Raw genomic sequence first — 24167 nt, forward strand, 5'->3', positions numbered from 1 at the left:
ATTAGCAGCTTTGAGTCTGTTTCATTTTCTTTCCCAGTTGGATTGGAATCCATTTTGAATGAATCATGGAAAAGAGAGAGGAGGGAAAATGTCCACCCTCAAATGGAATTACTATAGATAATTTTCACATGCAATGCCATCCATAACAAATTACTTCATTGGTCATTGCCCAGATATCTCCTCTTTATATCCCTCCACAAGGACAACAATGCCATTAGTCATTTCTCTGGCATCTCCTGCTCTGCTACTGCCTTCTTTCCTGGGCTCATCCCCAAACTGGACCCTTGCAAACCAGCTCTTTCTTCCTAGAAACCGAACTGACTGCTCCCATTCCCCTTGTGCCTGGTTTTCTGATGGCCAGACCCATTTCTGCCTCTCAGATGAAGCATGGTAGCAACAACCTTATCAAATGATTCTTGGGGAAAACAGGCAGATGAGGAGATGATGGAATTACCACTGTCATTTTTTGCCTTTTACCTTTTTGCCTAATATACAGCCACTACATTAGGTATTAGCAGGGAGATTACCTTTTTTATTTCAGAGCATTTAAGTGAATTATGTTTTCTGAATAGTAGTCAAAATCATAAATACATTGGTTTTTTGTTTTAATTATACTAGATTTAAGAATTGGACAGTGTATATAAAAATCTTCACTAAAATACCGAATGAACAATGTTCTATTTCACATGGGGGCTTTTTATGGTAAATTGTCAGAACAGCACACATCTCTCCTGTTAGGAGGGCAGTGCATCACTAACTGCTTTTGACATTTCACTGACATCTTACAAGTGCCTAAAAATATCTGGAGAGATCCTCAGCTGGTGCTGACGTTATCTTTTTAAGAGTCAATAAAGGCATCAAAACTACTGGTTGAACAGAAGCACTTCTGTCTGACTGCAGTTGGAAGGAGAGTCACTGTCATTACATGTGTTTATATAATGCTAGATGCCACTGAAGAACAAGTACTATTTCATTTTCATTGCAACACACAAACCATATTTTTTTAGCATACCATTTGAATGATGCTACAAAGTAGCATCTTTATCATTCTAGAAATGCATAAATGCATTCTGCAAAACACTGATGCATTAAAATTTTTCTCTGTGCTTACCAGTGCTTTTAAGGAACAGGCATTGAATAAAACCCTGAGTCAAGGACGTGCCCTGGGAGCCTGAGGGCTTTGCTTCTTCATAGGCAGTGAGGAGCTCTCTTACTGATATTGTTCTGAAGGACATTACTTTCCTTGAACAGGAGGGCTTTTTTTTTTCTCCACACTTTTAAGAGCATCCAGTCTTAGCCACAGTGTTTATATTCCTCATGTAACCCAGGAGAACTTTCCTGAGGAAAACAGCCCCTGTTCTATTTCAGGGTATGAACGAGTCAGAAATTAAAACTGTGATGTTAGGATGAGTGCATGATGGACATCTGACTGGTGATGGCCAAGTGATCCCATCTGGATGAGCTGCTCTGTCAGCTGAGCCACAGTGAGTGGCAGATACGGTGCCCACTCTGAGTCTATTCTCACTGCAAACTGAAATGCTTTAATTGAAACTACTATGAACAACTTGCTCAGAAGTTTGATCACTTTTATCATGGCCTTTATTCTTTTAATACTTCAGGAAGAAAAAAAAAACAACCTTGTCTGAATATAGGCTTCAATCACTTTAGCTAATAATTAATTAAACTAAATATCTCCATAGGCATTTTCAGTCTCTCAGGTTCTTATTTCAGTTTAGTTAGAACTCGACCTAATTGATTTGAGTGAAATAACTCTGCCTTAGAAAGGAATATTATCAGATAGATTTTTGCACCATTTATGTGCAGGTCAGGCTTATGCTTCTGCTGCATTCTCCACTCATGCTTCCCTGAAGTTTGTAAGAAGGAACAGTTAACTTTAGGTTACCACTGCATGATGGCTGGTATTTAATTGTTCTTCTGGTCAGATCTGACCAGAGGAAATCTTCAGTATTCTTTTTGCTGAAGAGCCCGTGCCTATTCAGTGGTGTTAACAGCAATCAGGAAATTTAAAGGAAGTACCTTGACTATCTGCTGCTTAGATAACTGGGTCTTATTACTATGAAAAAAAAAAAAAAAAACCAAAAAAAAAACCAACCAAGCAATCATTGCCAAATAAAACTATACTTCAAGAGAAAATCTCTTTTCCAGAGATTTTCTAACACTAACTGTTTTTGTGTAATATTTCCTAGCTATATTCAATTAACGTGGCACGTTAGACCTTGTAAATCAACACTATTAGCTTTGAAAGGAACCGCTTGTTTTTTGAGAACATTCCAGGCCACAAACACTTTTTCCAGTGAAAACTGAACAATTACAATAAGACTCTGTTTTGGTATGAAAATAGGAAATGATGCTAAACAAAAGGGAATGTTTGTTTAGAAATTCCAAGGCCATTAATTTATACTAAGAAATGGATTGTGCTCAGAGACTATAATCAAAAGGTGATGTGAATCATTGATCACAAAAGGACTTTATAGATAAGGAGCAAGTGCAGTGCTGGGTGATTGTATTATATATTAACAACTTTCATGAGCAGCTTTTGCTGATTCATTTGGCAGGAAGTCAGCTGCCAAGAGAGATTTCTAGGGGAGGAACAATCAACAATATTTTCATATAAAATAACCTCCAGTTACTGTATTGTTCTCACAACATTTGATAATGAATGTTTTCCTGTTCAAGAAAAAATGCATAAATCCCAAAAACAAAGGCAAATCTGGTTTAGTGTTACACTGCTATAAATACACACACAGGCAAAGTAAGTGCACTGATCAATTAAAAAATTGGAAAACTGGTAAGTACTCCCTGTGAAATCACCGCACAGTTTGGAAATAAAGATATGGTAAATTATATTCTTTTTTGGAGGAAAAAAAAAGGCACACCTTTATCTTTCTTCTTGGTTTGGAAGCTCACTGGCCATGGCACGCCTGGGATTTTATCCAAAAAGCAATACTTGGTTTCCATTCAGGAGAGCAGGACCTCCACAGACAGCAGCTCTGAGCCACACTGGGGACTAACACCATGCTGGGAGGCTGCTACAAATGGTAGGAGAGCTCCATGCTTTAAAAACTGAAACTGAATCACTGCAGGCAGACCCAGCACAGCAGCACACCCTCAGCCCAGGACACCAATGTCACCAGGCCAGCCCCACAAGCATGTTCCAGAGCACCCCATGGCACAGGGACAGCTTGGCCCTCCAAGCAAATCAGCCCCGGGCAGCACAGCCAGCCAAGGAGGGGGTCCCCACTGCTCCACCATTGGTGAGGAGAGCTGGGGACCTGTGTTACACAAAGTGCACCAGGGATAGTCCACAACAAGGGGACACCGTGAGTCTGGGGGTCCTCTGCCATCCAGCCCATGCCAAGGATGCTTGCCCACCATGCCAGCAGGCATCATTCAGCTTTCTTAAACCCTGTCATTGCTACCACTGGCACAAATAGAGAAAAAAATACAAATGCCTTCAACTAATCTTAGTTATAACTTGATGTGTGACGGCAAAGCCCAAATGCAGTGAATTTGGGAACTCATGGTGGAGGAAGGAGAACAGGAGAGAAAGCGTGGACCAAGGAGCTTCTGAGAATAAAAGATGATGCAGAGTATCTTTTAGACACTTGTAGGTTCTGCTTCAGCTGGATTCTGGTTAGATGTTATTCACAATCAGTTGCATAATTCTTTAACTCAAATTTTCCTATTGTAAGATTTTCTACAGAATTTGTCCTTAAATGCATGGTAACAAATCAAGGGCAGATTTAGGAAGAAATCTATTAGAATGACTAAGGAACGTTTTAAAGAAACTAAGAAGGAGAAAAACAGAAGCCAAATATGTTGGCAGTTGTGGATTTTCATTCAGCAGGGACCTGGCAGAGCTCTGGTTCTTTATCTTCCTCTTTTTTTTTCATTATGAAACATGTAGCTATTCACTGATTCAGGAAATACTAATTAGGCAACCATGGAAAAGAAAGACAACTCTTGCTAAGGAAAAGTGCTATATGATAGGCTGTCATGAAATTCCACTAATTCTACCGCAAATAATCACCAGAGAAAGTACTGATTATCAAAAAGCTGTCAGCCAAACATAAAAAATAAAAATATTTTAAAGTAAGGATTTAGAAGGTTTTTAAAATTAGAATATCTTGAAATGTTGTGTTCAGTAAGGAAAATCTATTAGCATAACTGGAGTCTGAAATCAGGATAGAGTTTGTATACAGTTAATATAAATTCAGACTTTAGAAAATGGTTTAAAATATCACACATTGTTGCCAAATAAGTACTCACACTCTCACTTCTGCTGGTTGATCTCATCCTGAGAACACAGAACACAGATAACAATCCATTGTAACATTAATGCTGTCCTGATAATGTAGCTCATCTGAGAGACAACTCAACAAGAAGCCATAGTCTGCTCATCAAGCACTGCAGGGAAGACAAGATTAAGTAATTAATCATGGCAAAACCCAGCTAGTGGGAATATCAGAAATTCCTGACTTAAGAATCATTGTTAATAACATAAAATATTTGAAGCCATTTGCATACTGAAATTTACCAAGGCAATGAGGATATTATAAAACAAAATTACAAAACTGTAGAACAACAAATTGCATTCTGCAATGTAAGCAGATTTTGGTAATTAAAAAATGTAAAGTCCAAATGATAATTTAAATTGTATTTCCCCCTTCGCATACAGCAATCTACCTGAGATACTAAGATTTCAGGAAATATTATCTATTCAGTGGAATTAATTAATTAGAAATTCAGATATTTAACACATCCTATCTCCAATTAGGCAGGAAAGACATTAAAGATATCTGGATCACGTTAAGAATAAAACAAAAACATTTTTTCACATCAGGTTTTACATTAGGAAGCAAGAGGTATGCACTGAAAAAGCTAGAACAGATTAATTCCTCATTTCATTATCCAGAGAGGTACATTTATAAGACAAACTAACAAAGGGCACAGACAAGATGTATTTCATGGAAAACAGGGTAATAATGAACTGCAAATAGGGATTCTAATAATGTTAGAAAACAATTATCTCAGAATAACTGCTAATGATAATTTAATTTTTTTTTCTTCTTACTTTATTACTACAGGATGAAACTGTCCTACAGTTGGATGGTCCTATTATCTATTTCAAAAACTGACATGCTGAAATAAAGTGTGATTTAATATAATTATATGCTCATATATGCACCGCTTGCATGTTAGCCATTACCTGCAACCCTCCTCCCCCATCTCTCAGTGTAACATAAGCTTTACACTTACAGTTTCCTTTTCCTCTTAAAGGCAATGTATCATTTTCAGAGGTTATGAGCCCAACTGTGTAAATTTTGCAACTTGAAATGTAGCATATAACGTTGTCTCCCATGTCTACTTCAAAACCTTAGAGGAAATTTTGCCTGATTGAGACAAAAAGCAATTAAGTCTTCCGTTTTGAAGGTTTTTTTCAATGCTTTGACTACAAACTTTCAAAAGGCACAGAGGTATTTTCCTTGCCCAAGACAAGCAACCAACAGACTTGGAGCCCACCACAGACCACTGCCCAGGCACAATGGGGAAGGAAAATCAGCCTTACCTCTGAATTTTCCTGTGTGTTTAAATCAGACACTTAATGATTTTTGTTTAATGTAGGGTTTGAGTTTGAATAGTACTTTAAGCACTGAACTGTCTCCTTAATGTTTGGAGGGGATTAAGTTCAGAGTTCATTGTGTTGTCTGTCATTTTAAAAAGATTAGATAGTTTAGTTCGGCTCCTACTGGCTATGTAAAAGTCTCTGTATTTATTGACTGTCTGGAGTCATTATCAAAGCTTCTAAAACCAATCGACACCTTGTAAACAAAAGTCCCATTATTTTAGTGATCCTGATAAGATTTACATGATATCCACATTTTTGTTATGATCGATTTAACTGTTAGAGATATTCATACTGTAAGAGGTTATGTTTGATACATGATTACCAATTCAATTAGCAAATTAGGCTTTATATTGGTTTGGAAAATACAAATGAATGTAGCCCATCCTAGTCTGTGCCAGATATAACTTGTAGTTTTAGGTTTGGATCAGGAAAATTCTGAAAGGTTTCAAATATTCTTCCAGGAGAAAAAGATCCTTTTGAAGGGAGGAAATTATATTTTAAACTTGGGGATCATTCTGGTGACTATTAGTAAACTGAGAAACAATATCATGTGGAAGAGTCTGATGTCATAAAAGAGTAGATTTTCTTTCATGTAGTAAGAAAGGTGTGCACCATTAGACTACTACTATACAATTGTTAAATTGTATGAATGATTTATTTTTCAAATAACTATACAAAAATCAAGTTGGATTAGAGACTTCAGAGTCATTCTAAAGAAATGACTGAAGGGTTTTGGTTGGTTTATAAAGGGACAAAGCTAAATTTCAGGGCTGACAATTGAACAATCACATTGTAAATATTATTGACAACTAGTCCCACTTCTGATGCCCCAGGACTTCCATTTGTAAGTCAGATGCTCCAAACACAGCAATGGATTGCAGTCTTTCTGGAAGAGAATTATGGATTTCACTGTATTTATTTAGAAGATGGGTTATAAAATCATAAAGCACAACTGACAGACCAAGCAAGTTCCATTGGATTTGAAAAATTTGGCATAATTTTTACAACCATGCTGTCATGGCAGTGTTTTTTTCACCATTCATGTAAGGAGGTAAGTAAAGGTACTCCAGGAGAGGTAAGAGCATTTTTTAGGCCTGATGATATAATTGGCTAAAAAAAACCCCAGTTTTTCAATACCCAGTTTATGCTGTGCATATCATGGTAGGGCTCTCACATAAACCAATTTTACAGAAAGGCCCTTCCTATTGAACTTCAGCTTACATTGTGCAACAAGTCATTTTTTTGTGGTGATCCATCTGCTGAACATTTGTTTACTGACATTTGATAAATACTTGCTACTTCAGATGTTAATCAAAGGTGTTAATAAATCAAATCAGTTTGTTAAAACCTGCTGTGTTGACAGTGCCAAGGTATCCTGTAATCTGTGTCAAAAGGATCAATAGAAGCAAATGAAAACATTACCACTGTGGGACAATATTGATTTTTGTCTTAGATATACTTACTTAGCTCCTGAACTAAATCATTAAAATCAATGAAAAATCTTCCATTGACTTCACTGGGCATTGGGTCAGGTATTTAGACTCACAATTTTTGGTTCAGGTACTGTTTTGAAGTTTGCAGATGCAGAGCAGAATGGGGCCCTGCTCCTTAATGGCAAGTTCCAGGCATGTGCGTGATGCAAATTACAAGAAGCAGCTCTGGGAATAGCTCCATTGCGCAGTTTCTCAGGAAATACAAATTTAGAAGGTTTGCATGATAGGCTAAAGTTTAATCTCCCTCCATTATTACTACTTCAGCTTGTGTGACTTGGTTTTTCAAACTTAAATCATCTTTTTCATCATTTTGAAACACAATGTTTAAGTAATGCACCTTCCCATTAGAATTATTTCTCAAAGAATTTATTGCCTTCAAGGTAAAGGTCTGTGTAATGGGATTACAACCATAACAACTACACAATAACATCATTAAGGGTACTTCAGTTGCATTTACTTTCCCAGTGCTTGAATTTATTGCTATTCTGTAAAGTCTCTATTCAGAAAAAAAATATGTTTAGTTCCATTTACAGAGCTGACTTTGCCTGAGAGAGATTAGAACTAAAATTATTTGAGATAGAATCAAAGAATTCCATCTTTTTAATTAGTCTGTTAAAGGCAGGAGCACCTAAAACAAATATTTAACTCTGTTGTTGAACACTACTGCCAAAGTCATGAAGAGGAAATTTATAGGGAGCTCTAAAGTCACTTGACAATTATTTCCTTGGGTTATGACTTCTCAAATTGCTGTTTATTGCCAATAGCACTACATTTCAACATAAATAGGATTTGTGGGATTAGTGCACTGTCCTGGTAAAGATGTTTAATCTTCACTTTAAATGAAATATGGTAATTGAACCCCTTTCTTCTTGTGTAAGAAGTGTCTTTAAACAAGGCTGGCTGTTTTTGTACACACTAATGAATCTCTAGTAAAATACCTTTTTGGTCAGAAGCCAGGCTTGCCTTGTTACCTGATGTTCTCTGTAAATATAAAGCATGAGGTGAAGAGGGGGAAAAGGAAGGGAAATGTTCTAATAAGAAAGAAGAATTAACCAATGCTACTTAAAATACTTCATCATCATCGGGATTAAAAATGAGAGAGAAATAATAAATTTTGGCCAATAAATAGTTCAAATCCAGAGAGTTACATGTTTTAAAAAAATAATTTGAACATTTTGTTTTGTTTTAACAAGTTTAATAAACTCCCCCCTCTCTTTTTTTTCCCCATTTTTTTCCTTTTTGGCAGCTGGACTGGAGCCCAGCTTAGTTTAGCAGAGAGACAGAGACAGGATTACCTCTCAGTTTTAGGATGACCCCTTGCAAGAAGAGTTAAAGAAAACTCATCATTCATGATAGGATTTGCTTTGTCAGAGTTGAAACAGTTCCAAAACATCCAGAAAAATAAGGGACCCCATCTCCCTGCCTGCTACTTCAACATTTCTACTGGTTGCAAGATAGCAAGCATTTTAAGATGACTTTAAATAGTTGAGTGCTTCACTGAGATGTTTATTGTTGGGGCCTCTTAAAGTCCCATGCAACATATTTGAGAGTCTGAGAACACTTCTTCCTGAGCCCCTCAATTCTTCCTTAGCTACAGGGGTCATTGCAGCACCGTTCCAGGACCAAGATCCCTTACCTGGGCATCCCCAGCACAACCTTCTTACCCCTTCATTTGGGGAGGCTCTGTGGGCACAACACAGCTCAATCCACACATCCAGTGTCCTGCTGCACTGGGTGGCCTCCTTCCTCCTGGCTGCTGGGACCAAGCATGGCTTCTGCCATGCCCTGGGGCATGCCCAGGTTTTACTGCGAGGAAAACTGGTTGTTACAGGTGACAACTGCCAATACAACAAAACGGACATTGCAAGTCTCTGCCCTGTCCTGGTGCTCACCCCACATGGATGCAGCCAGGCAGATGGTCATGAGCTCAGACCCAGCTGCACCCAGCTGGTGTGACCAGCTGTCACCCACAAGTACAAATTTTCTAAGGATCACAAAGTCAGAAATCCTCCAACAGGCACCATTTCCCCAAGAGTGTACTAGGAAGGATCTATTGAAGATTCATTCACCCTTGTAATCCCTGTCCCTAAATATCCCTCCAGGTCAAAAACCTTCCCAGGGTCTCAGAACAAATTAAAAATTTCTCTCAAAAACTTTGCTGAGTCGAGTCATGGGGAAAAAAAGAAAATATTTTCTCAATATTTAAAATCCCCACACCCAACTGTGGGAGGTGCCCATGAGGAAGGTGAGGAAGGTAAGGAAAGAATCAGGGGATGCACAGGCCTCCCTTTGCTTCGTAAGGAAGCCAAACCTCCGAGGTGGCCACCACATGCTGCTCCAGCCTGGGGCACACGTGTCTTGAAGCTGGATTTGGGAACTGTGTGGGTTTCCCAGGCTGAAGGACTCAGCGATAGAGGAAAGGCTCTCCCTGCTGTGTCTCTTCCTAGAAATTCTCATTTTGTACATTAGGACAAGCTCTTATGTTACAGAAATAAATAATTTTTTGTCACTTCTGTTTTCTATCATGAGGACAAGGACATAATGCCTTCTGATTTTGTGAGATTACCAGGAAGCTGCTAAATGACTTCGCACATCTGATGTTCCCAAAAGTTAACATGTAAATTTGTTGATGTTATTAGGACACCGACTGCAAAGAATCATATCCATCTTCTGTCCCTTCTTTCAGAAAATTATCCCATCCACTTTTCCCTTATTTTACCTTATAGATTTTGAGACAGTGGAGTTCACATTTATAAGCCACTGGCTTGTTCTGATTAATTATTTTTAATGTTAATTCTTAAATTTCTTAGGACAGCAACACGGAAGCACTTTGTTGAATTCAGAAATGCCTGGTTAAGAAAGCAGAAACTTTGCATTTCTCCTCTTCACACCCTGTATGATCCCTTGTGAGAATCCCAGCTATATTAACTGTAGCTGTGATCTTCTCTATCAAAACAGTATAGTGGTTTGATCCCTTGTGAGAATCCCAGCTATATTAACTGTAGCTGTGATCTTCTCTATCAAAACAGTATAGTGGTGTTTCTGTAAACTGGTTAATGATTGTTCAAATCCATCCAGGGAACTTTGAAAATATAGAAATATTTTCCAGGTAAAACATTCAGATTGCATTAGTAATATAACTGGCATCAAATAATCAAATGTATTGAAGCATCTGTCAGTAAAATGAAGATGCACAACTCTCTTCAGGTTAATGGCATTTAACAAACGGGTTGGCTATGTACATAGAGCTGACATCTTTTAGACAAGATCAGAACTGTTCTGCTCTGCCAAAGCCCCTTACAGGTTGTGCATGAGCATATTTTAATTAGATTGTTTTGATGTCATGGTTACACACAGTGGTGCAAGGGGACACTGCTGGTATCTCATAGCTGGAGGGAGAAAAGAAAGCCCTGCACTAAATATAATAAAGCATAGCTAAAGGAACCTGGGGCTCCTGGTTAATGGCAAATTGGGTAAGAGTCAGCAGTGCCCTGGCAGCCAGGAGGACCAAGCATGTCCTGGAGGGCATCAGGCACAGCATGGCCAGCTGGACAAGGGAGGGGATTGTCCTGCTCTGCTCTGGGCTAGGACGGCCTCACCTCGAGTGCTGGGGGCACTTTTGGGAGCCACAATATAAGAAAGTTATAAAGATATTAGACAGCACCCAAAGGAGGGCAACAAGGATGGTGAAGGGCCTTGAGGGAAAGCTGTATGAGGAGTGACTTGAGTCACTTGTTCAGCCTGGAAGAGACTGAGGAGGGACCTCATGGCAATCTACAATTTTCTGGTGAGGGGAAGAGGAGGGACAGACACTAATCTCTTCTCTCTGGTGACCAGTGAGTGACAGGACCCAATGGAACAGCCTGAAGCTGTGTCAGGGGAGGTTTAGGTCAGATACTAGGAAAAGGTTCTTCACCTAAAGGGTGTTTGGGCACTGGAATGGACTCCCCAGGGAAGTGGTCACAGCACCAAGCCTGAGAGAGCTCAAGAAGCATTTGGACAATGCTCTCAGGCACATGGTGTGACTCGGGGATGTTCCTGTGCAGGGCCAGGAGTTGGAGTTGGTGTTCTTTGTGGATCCCTTCTAATTCAGGATATTTTATGAATCTATGATTCTGGCTGGGGCACTTTTATTTACCTTTTGATAATAACACAGTGCAGCAGATAAGATATCTGGTAAGATATTCCTCACTGCACTTGCTCTTAAATTAAGAGTAAATCATTCATTGACTAGTGCCAAAAATTCAGAGTTAAGGATTGAGATGGCATTTATGCAGTTAACCAAGTCTGTACACACACTCAGCCATCAGTTGTTTAAGTGCTGGACACTCCCAATTTCTAGAGGTCTAGACAGGCTGTAAAAAAGGGAGTGTTTAGCAGAATCCTGGTTTTTATAGGCTTAGAAGCACCATACTCACAAACTGGAAGCAGAGAGATCTACACAAACAGGAGAACCCTCAAAAACCAAACCAGCCTCCAAACTCAGTTCCTCAAAATAGCTTTACAAGAAGATTTTGAAACAATGATTGGTGTGAAGAACGTTTGTCACCCACAAAAACTCTTGTCTAGCATAAACCCCCACATTTTCATAAATCAGACTGTTCATAACCATATAGGCATATGTCTTCTGTACACAGGTGACCAGATGTGAACTTACTCTGACAAGGACTACTGTAGAACTCTTAAAAATTGTGGAACTAACTCTGAACTTCTTAATGTTAGTTTATATTCAATATCAAATCCAATCTTAGGACCTCACCCAACTACTTCTGTAATGCACTGCAACTGTTCAGAAACACATGTGGCCTATACATCATATCCAGTCATAGCCCAAACACGTTTGCTTAGGTTTTCAAAGGTCTTGTGTCAATTATACATCACAACGCCTTGGTAACCAATAATCATATTTTTTTTGGCAAACATTCATCTAAGAATGATAAGTGTGCCAAGTACTGAAAGCTACATCATCTTACTCCAGCTTACTCAGCTTCTGGTTTTCTTAGTGCTTCTGAAGCAGCTAGCAACAATTCCAGGTTCCAGGTTTTGCATCTACGACAAAAATACTTAGGTTGGATGTCCAGTTGGGTTCAAATTCAAAGTAATCTTTCATTTGTCATTAGAACATACTGCAATGAAAATGCCTTTGACCTCAACTTCAGTCTTTTTAAACTCACATGTGCATACAGATGTTCTTTCTTGTAGACAGTTTTTCAAACACCACGTAATATAAAAGTGGACAACACTATGAAAATTTTAAAACAGAATAATACAGTAATTGTATGATGGTAATATATTTATACAGGTACATAGCTAAGATTCAAAAGATAGCTTAGTCATTGTCTAATGATGAAGGCAAATGACTCAGTGAGTACAGTAGCACTTAAAGAGTTCAGTCATTTGTTTGAGAATAATTTAAAAATTATTCTTCTTAAACACAATGAAGAAATATTTAAACCATTACACAGCAATGTTATAATAAACTTTGATACTTGTCTTTTTTAACTGCTGAGGCAGCTGTGATTAATTTTTTTCTGGGAATCTACTTACTTGTGAGGCTTTCTTTTGCAATGTGCTTTGCTGAGTAGTTTGCTGTAATTAGTTTTGTTTATATTGTTTGAATTTCTAACTAATGGCATATCCAGGATTAAATGTTTTAATTTTTGTATTTATTTAGCCCTTTCAAAAATTTGATTCACAAAATCTAGCAGGATATATTCAAAGTGCTAACTCATGAAAAGAGGTAATGTGCTAATAATTTGTTATTCATACCTGTAATAAGTTACACCCTTGCCTCCTAGTTTCTTTTGACTGATGAAAGATCATGAAATTTGATGTGGTCTTAATGTAATAGCTGAGCATTCTTGTAGTGCTAAAAATCCTTGTCAACACCTGGCTCTGTGCTACACTTCTATTATTTTTTGTAAATACAAGTTCTAAAGAGCAAAACTTTCATTAAAACTGGCAGGTGAATTGATTCATAATTCCCCAAGATAAAAAGCACATTCTTCAAATCATTAACTGCAGCCAAGGTTGATGAGAAGTTGTGGCTACCCTTCAGACATTCCTTTATGTCCCACCTTTCAAGTGTACCATTCTCCTGTGCCTCTGGGAATACAGCTCTGCATGTGCAGAACACTCAGACTGAGTCACCAGAAACTGAGTATGTGAGATGACAAGTTGATCTACAGAGCCAGGATCTCTAATCTTTGGGTCAGATCATCCCTTCCCTGCTTGAATTCAAAGCCAGACATGTAACTTATAGATGCACTGCCCAGCAGGTCACACTGCTGAATACAATGAATATACTCTTCGCTCAAGACTTGCTAATTTGAGATCTTGAAGAAAAAAAAATTACAGATGTCTTACCGAAGACAGTACATCTTCAGTGAGCTCCTATTAAAGGCCCACTGAAGATGGGCTGTGTAGCACATCCTACTCTAGGTCACCTGGCCAGGAGTGACATTGTCACAACACACACAGAGCTGCTTAGGACTGGGATAATATGTCTCCAGCAACAAACACTACAGCTTGTTCTCCAGCAGGTTGAAACAAGATAAAAATAATGATTTGGGAAACAAAAACTAATCCTATCTTTATTTAAATGTGACAGCATTTTGTTGTTTTTCTTGAAGAGCCTCTCGGTGCTCACAAACAGCTCCAATCACCACAGCAGTGTGGAACCACAGATTAACGACAGGGAATCACAGGATATTCTGAGTTGGAAGGACCCACAAGGATCATTGAGTCCAACTCTTTAGTGAATGGCCTGTACATGGACTGAACCTGTGATGTCCCTGCTCCAACCAACTTACAGCTCCTTCGAGGAAAGGAGATACCAGCTCTTTCACACATGGGTGCCTGAAGTATAGACTGATTGTATCAAATATCTTATCCAATATCAAACTGCAAAGGAGTGGTGAAGCAGAAAATTGAACCCAGATTTCCCAAGCCCAGGATTCTCAGCACAAGGAGATCTACGCTTTGCAAAAGTGGGTGTCTCTGATTTATTTCTGGTACTTTTGGGTTCTGATGAGCCTGGAAATATTCCAGCAAAAGAAGGAAGTGGAGATGAGTATGAAAAATGAAACAAATACACATGTAACCAAACTTCTTTGGCAACCTTAAGCTTGGTTTAAATTTAGAAAGTTTTTTTCCAGGACAAATTTATCTCTAAATAAAAGTCTAAGAGTTGTGATATGAAATTCCTTTTTAAAGCAGGTTAATAACTGTACCTAAAAATATGAAAGAGAAGAAAGCAATTTAGGAAGTCAGACATTTGAGGTTCAATCCTAACTTACTGCTGAACATAATCTCATAGAGCATTGTTGCCCAAAATGCTGGATCTGTTGACCAGGACAAAAATTTCCTGACCTCTCCATAAACTGGATCAAGGAATGAGAACAGCAGAAAATATATTGGATACAACTGATTTTCTTTTGTTTGTCCCTCTCTTAGCTGGCTGGCTGCTGGGTCAGACAGCCATTGCTCCTGGTGCACAAAAAGCAGCAGAAAATTGTGGCACAAAGATTGAAAGGGGACTGTGCTTTGTCATATCACGTAGCTGCCACAAGTCGCTAATCTAACACCAAACTCCATTGAGTGAGAAAAATGTGGTCCTAGGTTAAGGTAGCCATTTCTTTCGGACTGAGATGAAGAAGGGCTTCTCTCCTTTGCTCTTATTTACCTGAAGTATTTTTCCAGACTGGTACCACCATGACTGTGCAAATGTTGTGGTCTTCTGAGTAGCTACAACTTCTGTAGGATAGGGAAATCCGTCTCTGACAGTCATTGAGTAAAAACAGACACAAACTGAGGTTGTGGGTCCACCATTAGGCTGTGTTGTAGGGTAAGTTCAGACCTGATCAGGCATGATGTTTACCATGATCACATACATCTCGGTAAATCTGTTACATTTAATCTTTTAAAAAGAATAAAATAAAAATAACTTTAACATTTACAGAAACACTGTGTTCTGTGCTTTATGTTATGGATCCTACATTTGTAATCATGTACAAGGTTCCAGGAACTCAAATTTATCTATTGGAACCACAGACAGAAATTTACACACATTGTATAGAAGCTTGTCTGCATACTCCACTGTAATTGCTTCAGCTTCCAGAAGGCAGCAAATTGCTAAGATAGGTGTTTTTCAGTTTAGCACCATGCTCCCAACAAGATGAAAACAGCTTGTGGTAGATATAATTGCTAGCAGCCAGAACAATGGCAATTAGGACAACAGCCTAAATCCTGTGGTGGCTCTGGAAAGGTGTGAACGGTCTTGCTAGTGTAGTGATAAGAAGTTTAAATTAACATTCATTAGCATCTCTGGGAGTCCTACAGCAACCCCAAGCTAAGAAATCATTAATCTGGTGCTTCTTCCTCCTGGCTAACCTTGGATTTAAGCAGAGCTGACATCACCTTACATGCTTCTCCAAGAGGAGACGTGGGGCTCTGGATCAGGACCGAAAAACCCCAAACTGGATGACACTAAAGCCACGCCCCTCCCCCAAAAACTAATACAACCCCTCTAAAAATAAAATAAAAGTAAACTTTATATTTAAAGGCATTGGCTTAATTAGAACTATTAATTAGTAATTCACTTGTTCAGAACTTTCATGCCCACTCGAGACCATGAGTCCACAAGACATAGACTCTCCAGAGACGTGGACCTGCTGTACATCCTCAGTGACATAGGGTACCATCATCTATTTAAACACTTAAGAATTTATGAATACAAAAAAAAAAATCAAAAAGGGGCAGTTGAGTTGTAGAGTGCAGTTGTAGGGTAGTGTGAGATTCCACAAAGCAGAACTACACAAAACATACAGTTTTCACTGTGCAAATGTGTGTATGTGAAAAACTATATGGCTGATTAGTAGCTGTAAAGTCTTTTTCACAGCACTGATTATCCATATTGACTAACAAAAGCAGAGTTTCCCTCACCCCCCAATGAAAACGGACATATTCTTCATGAGGCAACAGTGCACTTTTACTCCCTGCAAAGTACTGTTATTTTCGAAGTAAAACTATTTTGAAGAACAGGACAAGTTTTTTTTTTTTTTGAGGTAGGTTCCTGACTTTCACTTTTGCTATATAATCTAACTGAAAGAAAAAGGGAGAAAAGTTCAACTTCTAAAAAAAAGTCCTTGGTTTTATGCACTTTCCTGTTTTCTGGCCAGCAGTGAGAGTTCATTCCTCACAAAGGACTGACAAGGCTCAAAATTACAGCACACAGCAACACGTCCTACATTTTTCAAAAATTTCCTGAGCTCTACTGAGTGCTAAGGTCCAAACCATCCCTTCTGTGGGAAAAGTGGTAGGAGGCAGCAGCCAAAGGCAGGAAGACAAAATGAAGTGCCTCTCAGAGTTTCTTTGGCATAGTGAGGCAGAGTGGAAACCAGTGGAATTAGAAAACTCAATTATTTCCCAGACTGCATTTAAGGATTGATAGGATTCTACCAGCATCCCTGCAGGTTTGGGCTTTGGGGCCCCTTTGTTCAGATGGGATGGCTCTGCTCGGGTCACATTGCTGACTGGCTCCCTCAGCAGTTGCCTGATGGGATTTGAAGCAATCTCCTGATCATGTTCATCAACTAATACACAGTTAAAATAATTGGAACAAGGAGAAGGAAAAAGCCCTGAATCAGTTTCTGCGTCCATTTTCTAATAATAACTTTTTTTTTCCTTTGACAGGTAAAAAAGAGACATGAAGAGAAGAGAGACTTTTACTTTGTCTTTTACTCCTGAGTAATTTAAACCTTTTTTCCCTCCCTTGTATAGTAGTAGAAGATTTTACTAATCAGAATTACATCAGGCATGTTACATCACGGACCTGAGAGTGGATACTACCTTAATTTCATATTGTCAGGTTTGCGTCTATCACATGGTTAAAACATACACCAGAAGTGTGTATGGGAAGGAGCAGAAGTGGATCTGAAGCTGCAGCTTCCCAGCCTGGGCTGTGCAATGCTGCTTATCAGCCAACATGAAGCCAACGTGTGTGGAGCAGGAGGGCCAATACAGCTGGGTAAGACACTGCAAGGGGCGTGGGACAGGGTGGTGTTAAAAACCAGAGTCAGCGCAGAGGAGCTGCTGCTGGGAGCAGAAGTATTGCTCCACAGTTTGAATCGACTTCCTGTGGCTGCCTTGAGACAACATCTGGCAGTGCAGCCTGCTCTGCTGGAAAGGGAACTCCTCTGGCAAGCCTGGAGAAAATAGAAACAGAGGCACGAAGGTGGGAGAGCAGGTTCGTAACCTGTACCCAACCTCCTACAGTAACTGCTGGTATTTGTTATGGCCTCATTAAGCTCATTTGACACACAGTTGTCTAGATAACCATCTACCATTTCAGATTTGTGGGAACAATAGCCAGCTGAAAATACAAGGATTCAAAACTTTAGAATTCTTTAGTTTGTAACATAAGCAGACACTCCAACAGTGTACACCAAGTAAACCCCATCTGAGTCTGGGGTTTTTGAGTTTTTTTGATTGTAGAAGCAATATTTTTGTTTTCGTTGTAGTTTACATAGTAAAAACAGGCAAACCATGTCACTGTTTAAAAAGTGATAAATTTAAAAACAAGAAGTGAAACAGTGCAGATACCTGAAACTACACCAATTCTGCTAGCTTTGCTACACTACCAACAGAAATAGTTCTGTCCTGTTTAGATAGACTTTGTTTTGCTACATGACTGCATATGCAGTGAAGTGATATCAAGTCCTGAGGGTCCACTCCTTTGATGAGTTAAGCACATAAAGGCCCACATTTTGATGCAATCTGATATCATATATTTAAGTCCTAGACAAACTGCAACTGTGAGGAAGTGATAAACAGAACTTCCTGCACAAAGCTGCCTGAGATAACACTTTCCATGGACTGGAAAAAAAGAGACATGATTGCTACAGAACTAAAAGGGAACTGTTCTGCTCTTAATAAATAACCCTTTCTTTTTCACGTGGCTGTTGCAAAAGCCAAAGCACAAGTGACTAAGATTCAGTAAGCTGAGAAGCAGTTCTACTCACACATTGCTGAAATGATTCTTTGAGGAACTACACTTAATTCTGAGCTCCACATCCATGTTCTACCAGAGGCTTCTGTGCTGCAGCTGCTGCCCTGCAATTCAGAAACCTCCTAGCTAATATTTTTACTTACATTTTAAAGAAAGTTTTAAAGAAAACTAAACTAAAAACTTTAGTCAAATGGAGGAATAAGGAGGGAGTGATTAAAGAATAAGGCTAGATTGTCTTCTATGAGGGAAAAACCCTGTAGGAAATAGGATTAATTCCTTCTCATGGAATTTCCTCCCAATTTTGCATCAATGTCACCTCAAACTCCAAGAAATTTATTATATTTATAATCACTTTGAATTCATTTTGTGATTCTTTGAGCAGCCAAGTTTTCCTCATGCTGAAAGTCGTGAGGGAAATGAGCTTCAAATGAGAGTATTTAACATACATCAGAAGTTGGGGGTTTTATTAGAATTTAGAAAATGTTTAAAATATGGAGTTTTTTCTTCATATACAAACTGACTAGAGCACAAAATAAAAACCCATGGAAGTTAAAGGTCCAAAGCACAAGCAATTTCTAATACAATGTATCAAGAATTCATAATAAACTGTTCAAGGGTGAACCAACACTTGAAAAATACTTACACATTATCAAAAGCACAGAGAAATCACTGAATCCTGGAAGATATTCCACAGGTGCTTCTACAACAGCTCACCTGCTATGCAGACTCTACTCCCACCTCACACAGGGATGTCCTAGAACCAGCCTTGACATCCAGTCCTTCTTCTGAGACACCAGAAGGCTCCAGACTCCATTACAACCCATTCTTTATAGAGTATTTTTGCTAACATTCATCAGTTCTGTGCATTTCTTTTTAACCTAATGTTTACACTATTTTTGAGGAGCTCTGATTGTGTTACAAGTGGGAACAGCAACTGCAGTATATTAAAAATCAATCAAATTCTACCTAGTTTTGAAACATTTAAAAAGCTTCTGCTGCTATTGCAAGTTTGAGAAGAAATAAGGGAAGCACAATCATCAATTAAATTAATGTGACAGTCTACTAGTGATATTCTCAAGGACTTGCCCTGTAGAGTGTTTCTTGACACATAAAGAGCCATAATATCATCATTTCTTCTGGTGCCTTTTGTCCCCCACACGCTGCTGGCTGGGCCTGCACCTCCCCAGCACCCGCGCAGGCAGCTCTGGACATGCAGAGCAGTGCTGAGGATGCCCACAGCACGACCGCGCTCAGCCCAGGCGAAACGAGGCAGAGCTATGCAGGGCTTTCACTCTGGGAAACACCAAGTTATTAAAAACAAACCAGCTTTTCAGCAGCCTTTTCATCTGTCCCGTTTCAGAAGGCTGGGTTAGAGCAGAGCCACAGCGACGGGGCACAGCCCTGGCAGTAATCTGGGCGGCAGGCAGGAGCAGAGGAGAATCAGATTTACTCTGGAGAAATGGAAAATGAAAGCACAGCCCAGTGATTGCTGATAACTATGCTGTCAGGGTGTGTGGCTGCAGAAAATAGCAGGCCTCATGATTCTTCTTCTGATAGCCTCTTAGCTACACACTTGAGCAAAGAACCAAAAGCTATGGATGACTACAGGCTTCTTGTGATTTATGAGACAGTAACTATCATACTGGCAGCAATAAGTAAAAAATTTAAAAATAAATAATAAAATACACAAGTGCTTGTCAATTTAGGCATTTTTCCATTGTCTCTACATCCTATTAGAAATATGGAAACTCACTCATTTTTAATCAAATTCAAAATTGATTGCTTTCCCTTTAATCTTGCACACTTTCTAATTTTATTCTGAGCTCTTGTACATTCCCTTCCCTGTAAAGATTTATCTTGCAGATAAATTAATGTAATCAGCTAGGTAACAACTTATATGTTTCAGGTGCAAGTTGTTTTTAAATTAAAAAAAAATAATTACTTTTTTTGGGGAAGTCAAGGGCTACTTATTCACTTGGGAATTATGGTAAAAATTTTTGAACAAACATTTTTATCGCTGTCAAAACAGGTTTCATTTTCATTATACTAAGTTATCTTGAAACCAATATTTAGTATAACACTTGAGTGACTAGCTTATTGTTACTTAGATAGCACAGTGATAGGCACCTTAGAAAGAGCAGAAATAGGTAGTAGACTAAACTATAAGTGGCAAACATTCTCAGTCTCCTCCTCCTTTACTATGAATACAACTGAAAATCTTCACATTGGTGGTAATCTCTTAATGGGCTTGAGCTCTTTATCTTGGCTATGAATTAATTATTGATTTTTCAACTGCAAATACGAGCCTGCCGTGCAGACACTTGTGGCTATGGAAAGAGTGCTCATCTGATGTGAATCAGTGGACAGAGGAATATTGTGCGTCAGCAACCGATCCTTAAAAGAAATAAAATGTCACTTAAATATTGTAAAAACAACAAACAAAAACCCATTTGATTTTTAGTGTTGCAAATGGAACACTGTGCCAACTTTGCTCTGCATAACAAGACTCAAAAACCTCTCCTGGGAATGTTTATATTGTGTTTCTATCCAGACTTCATATTTGCTTTGAATTGTGACAACAGTTTGACCGTTTTCATGTTAAAAGTTTCCTGTCTTTGTCATGAAAGGCGCTTTTCATCAATATAGACAAGAGTCATAACAGGAACTCAGGGATACCGCTGCAAGCTTAATGAGCACCTGCCTGGAAGTGCTTGAGCCCCAGTACCATCCCTACATTCCCCCTCAGCCCATGTCCTCAGCCAGTGGCAGGACCCTAAACGCCCCTGAGAGAAAGCAGAGGGCACCCAGGCCCAAATCCTATTGCTGCCACCCCTCTCGGAGGGGCAAGGGCCGGCAGGAGGCACCGGCTGAGTCCACAAGTGGAAGGACAGAGAGAGCTTGGAGCAGGAATCTGAGTGCAAGGATGGCAGAGAAAGGGCTCTGCTAAAATGCTCTTGGAAATGTCTGTCCTACACCCAGCCCATTTCGGTCAGCATTTATAGTTTTGAAGGTGGTTCTTTTAAATATATTCTGACAAAGGATTTCAGAATGGACTGTAACTGTCCTGCTAATCTTAACTGCACATTTCAGAGCCACTGAGAATGCCACATAAATGCTGATAATGTTAAGCTAGCTATGCTATCAGTTACTAAAGATATCTAAGTGTTTAAAAATTAGGGGAAAAAATATTGTTAGTTTTCTGGTCTAGTATGATAGAATAAGAACTTTGGCAGGCATGCTCAGATCCTTCTGCACTGTGAAAAGCAAGCAGTAAAAAATATTTTAGAGAGGTTTTTATGTACCTCAATACACATACATTTGTATGCATAAATCGAAAAATCTTGGAAATTAAGAACTCTCACACAAACTTGCATACCAGTTTGTGTTTCGATTTTTTATGTTGAACACTGCAGAGCAGTGTGCTGTTTCCACACATACACCCCAAGTCAAGTAAACTATTCATGTCCCAGTATCTTGAAATATATTGACTTCCCCTTATGGAAAATTCTACTTGAAAGATAAGGCCATGCACAAGACTGAAATAATACTGATCAGGCAGAAGTCACAGTGTGTTTGACTAGAAGAATTAGTAACCTCAAAATTCCATTGCAATGAAGAGAAATCAGAAAGTATGATTGGCCTTTTAGGTTGTTTTACTTGAGTAACGAATAGACTGAACTTCCTTTTTTTTCAAAGTGTAGTCAAATAGTGATTATGCAAAGTGTACAATTCTAAACAGCTAATTAAGCAGCAAACCCAAAGCTTTACAGCTGAATAAGCTGCTTAAAAAGGAGGAAAAAAGAAAAGAAAAAAAAGGCAGAAAACCTGTGTCTTGTGTAAAAGTTAAAAAAAAAATCACCAGCTTCTCTAGCAATTAATCTCTCCACACAGTTTTATCTGTACAAAACCCAATGATCTACAGGATTCAGTATATTTTCCTGTCAGAGCACTCTCTGTCTGAAGCTTCCAGGGGAAACACTGTTTCCTAATCAAGAAAGTAAACCATCAAGAAGGTAAAAGAATAATGCAAACTACTGTGACACAACTCAGCTTTCCAGTATCTTTGCTCAGGACTAAAACCTAACTACGTCACAGCGAAGAAACAAGAGCATCTCAAATTTTCCAGAGGTCATTTTAACATGACCTATGATTTGTGTGTACTTTCTTTCCATCATATACATACAGAAAAAGGAAGAAAATATAGAAATAAGTTTGAATAATATTCACATATTTTGGGAGACATTTGGCAGGATCTCCTAATAATTGCATAGTGAAAGATAATTTTGAATATTTTCCTTGAAGTAGACTAGACTTCTAGAACCATGTAATTCCACTGGGTTTAAAGAACTGTTCAGCACAGTGAAAAGGCATACTCCAAAACTGGTGTATTTGTCTATGCTTGCTACACAGTGACCTTTATAAAGTTATCATAGACTTACTCTGGCAAAGCCAAGAGTAGTGGCAGGGTTTGTTTTCAGTGCCTACTTGAAAAGTCCTGGAATTCTCTGGACATTGATCAGTCGAGTGTTATTTCTTTAAACTTCAGCAAAAAGCTACCGACTGTCATCTTGTAGTACTTTTTTTGAAACCTGAAGAGAACCTGAAGTGAATCAATTCTTGGTCAAGCACCACATTAGTCCGTCACAGAAGGTTAGCCCCTCAACTGTGTAATTTAATGCCTTTAGCTGCTCATTATGCACACTAATGGACACACAGCTATGAGAAAACAGCCATCACTAACCAGGACCTGTTTTAGCAGAAATAGCATTTGCAGTACTTTCTTCTCAATCACACGTGGACTATTTCTTTCTAGCTACCATTATTGCAGGCAGTTGTGTTCAAAGCTGAACAAAAACTAGCAAGCTTCACACAAAGGCACCAAAACCCCTTACCTCTCTCTCTTACTTTATGAGGGAGAACTTATTAACTTCTTGTCTGGATTAGGACACTTAGTTATTAAACCTATTTTATCAATTTCATTTTCAGAAACATCCCAGCATTTGTTTAAACCTTTTATTCACATTTACATTTGTTTAATGGTGCATTACTTTATGATGCAAGTCATCCATTGCTGTTAGAGTATATATGCTTCTAAACAACAACAAAAAAACAAACAAACAAACAAAAACCACAAGACGAAATATAATTCTGAAAAAATACTTCCATAATAAAGAAAAAAAATAACACTTTTCCCATCTTTTATGATAGAAATACCACTTTGGATAATGGGCACTATTGCTAGATCTTTACCTTAGCAGCCAGGAATGCTGATTCAAGTACTTTGCTTATATTATCCTGTTATCTGGGAGTGGGGTCTTCAGCAGTACAGAAAACTATGTGAGACATTCTTGATACTCTATTTGACTTACTTTACTATGTCTCCAAGGTGTTAAGTGAAGTCTGTCACTGTCCCAGAAAAGTTCCTTAACTCTGTGGCTTTCACAAACTTATATAACCCATTTATCTTCCAATTCACCTGGGGATTACAGAAAACCTCAGCTGAGTCGCAGCTTTTAATGAGCTTACCCGGAGCACAGGGCTGAGATACCGAGATTGCTCCTCCTCTGCAAGACCACAGCTCAGACAGGGGTACAAAGACAGCAGTGTCAGAGCACAAGCCAGATCCGCTTCCCTTCTACCTCTAGCCACACAGCCAGGAAAAGGCTCACTATGCGATTTGTGGGTATCATTGTTTCCTAAGCATGGTAGATCACTGAATTTCAGCTAACCCACAGCATCAAATTTTCACCTGTGCTGAAGGGTAAGATGCATGGTTAAGAAACATTGTGAGGTTACGTGCCTCAAAGGGCTTGCTCAGGTTACCTATCATTACCTGGAGAAGCTTGGCTGAGAATTAGATTTCCCAGCAAATTTAAGCTAACCTGAATGCTTGCGGGGACTGAAAGATGCAGCCCTGTACCTGCTCAGATGAAAGTTCTTAGCGTGCCTCTTCTGAGTATGAGCAGTCAGGAAACTATGCAGCCAGTTAGCTCAGGGAACTTCTGCTGAAAATTAA

The 24167-nt window shown here is 38.9% G+C and overlaps 1 long non-coding RNA gene across 4 annotated transcripts; it reads right to left on the minus strand.

Annotated features, from left to right (window-relative positions):
• Window positions 1–1346: 1346 nt before the first annotated feature.
• On the minus strand, window positions 1347–24167 carry LOC137478114 (uncharacterized). Of its 4 annotated transcripts, XR_011001403.1 has the most exons (7): window positions 23521–24167; window positions 20473–20545; window positions 18165–18270; window positions 15744–15848; window positions 8082–8114; window positions 4291–4428; window positions 1347–1992 (listed from the first exon to the last, which is right to left on the minus strand). It is a non-coding gene; the product is annotated as an uncharacterized lncRNA (long non-coding RNA). The 4 variants fall into 4 exon arrangements; XR_011001407.1 differs by lacking the exon at window positions 20473–20545 and having other exon boundaries at window positions 18165–18255; XR_011001404.1 differs by lacking the exon at window positions 1347–1992 and having other exon boundaries at window positions 4130–4428.

This window comes from Anomalospiza imberbis, chromosome 8, assembly GCF_031753505.1.
Source record: "Anomalospiza imberbis isolate Cuckoo-Finch-1a 21T00152 chromosome 8, ASM3175350v1, whole genome shotgun sequence".
NCBI classification, from domain to species: Eukaryota; Metazoa; Chordata; class Aves; order Passeriformes; family Viduidae; genus Anomalospiza; species Anomalospiza imberbis.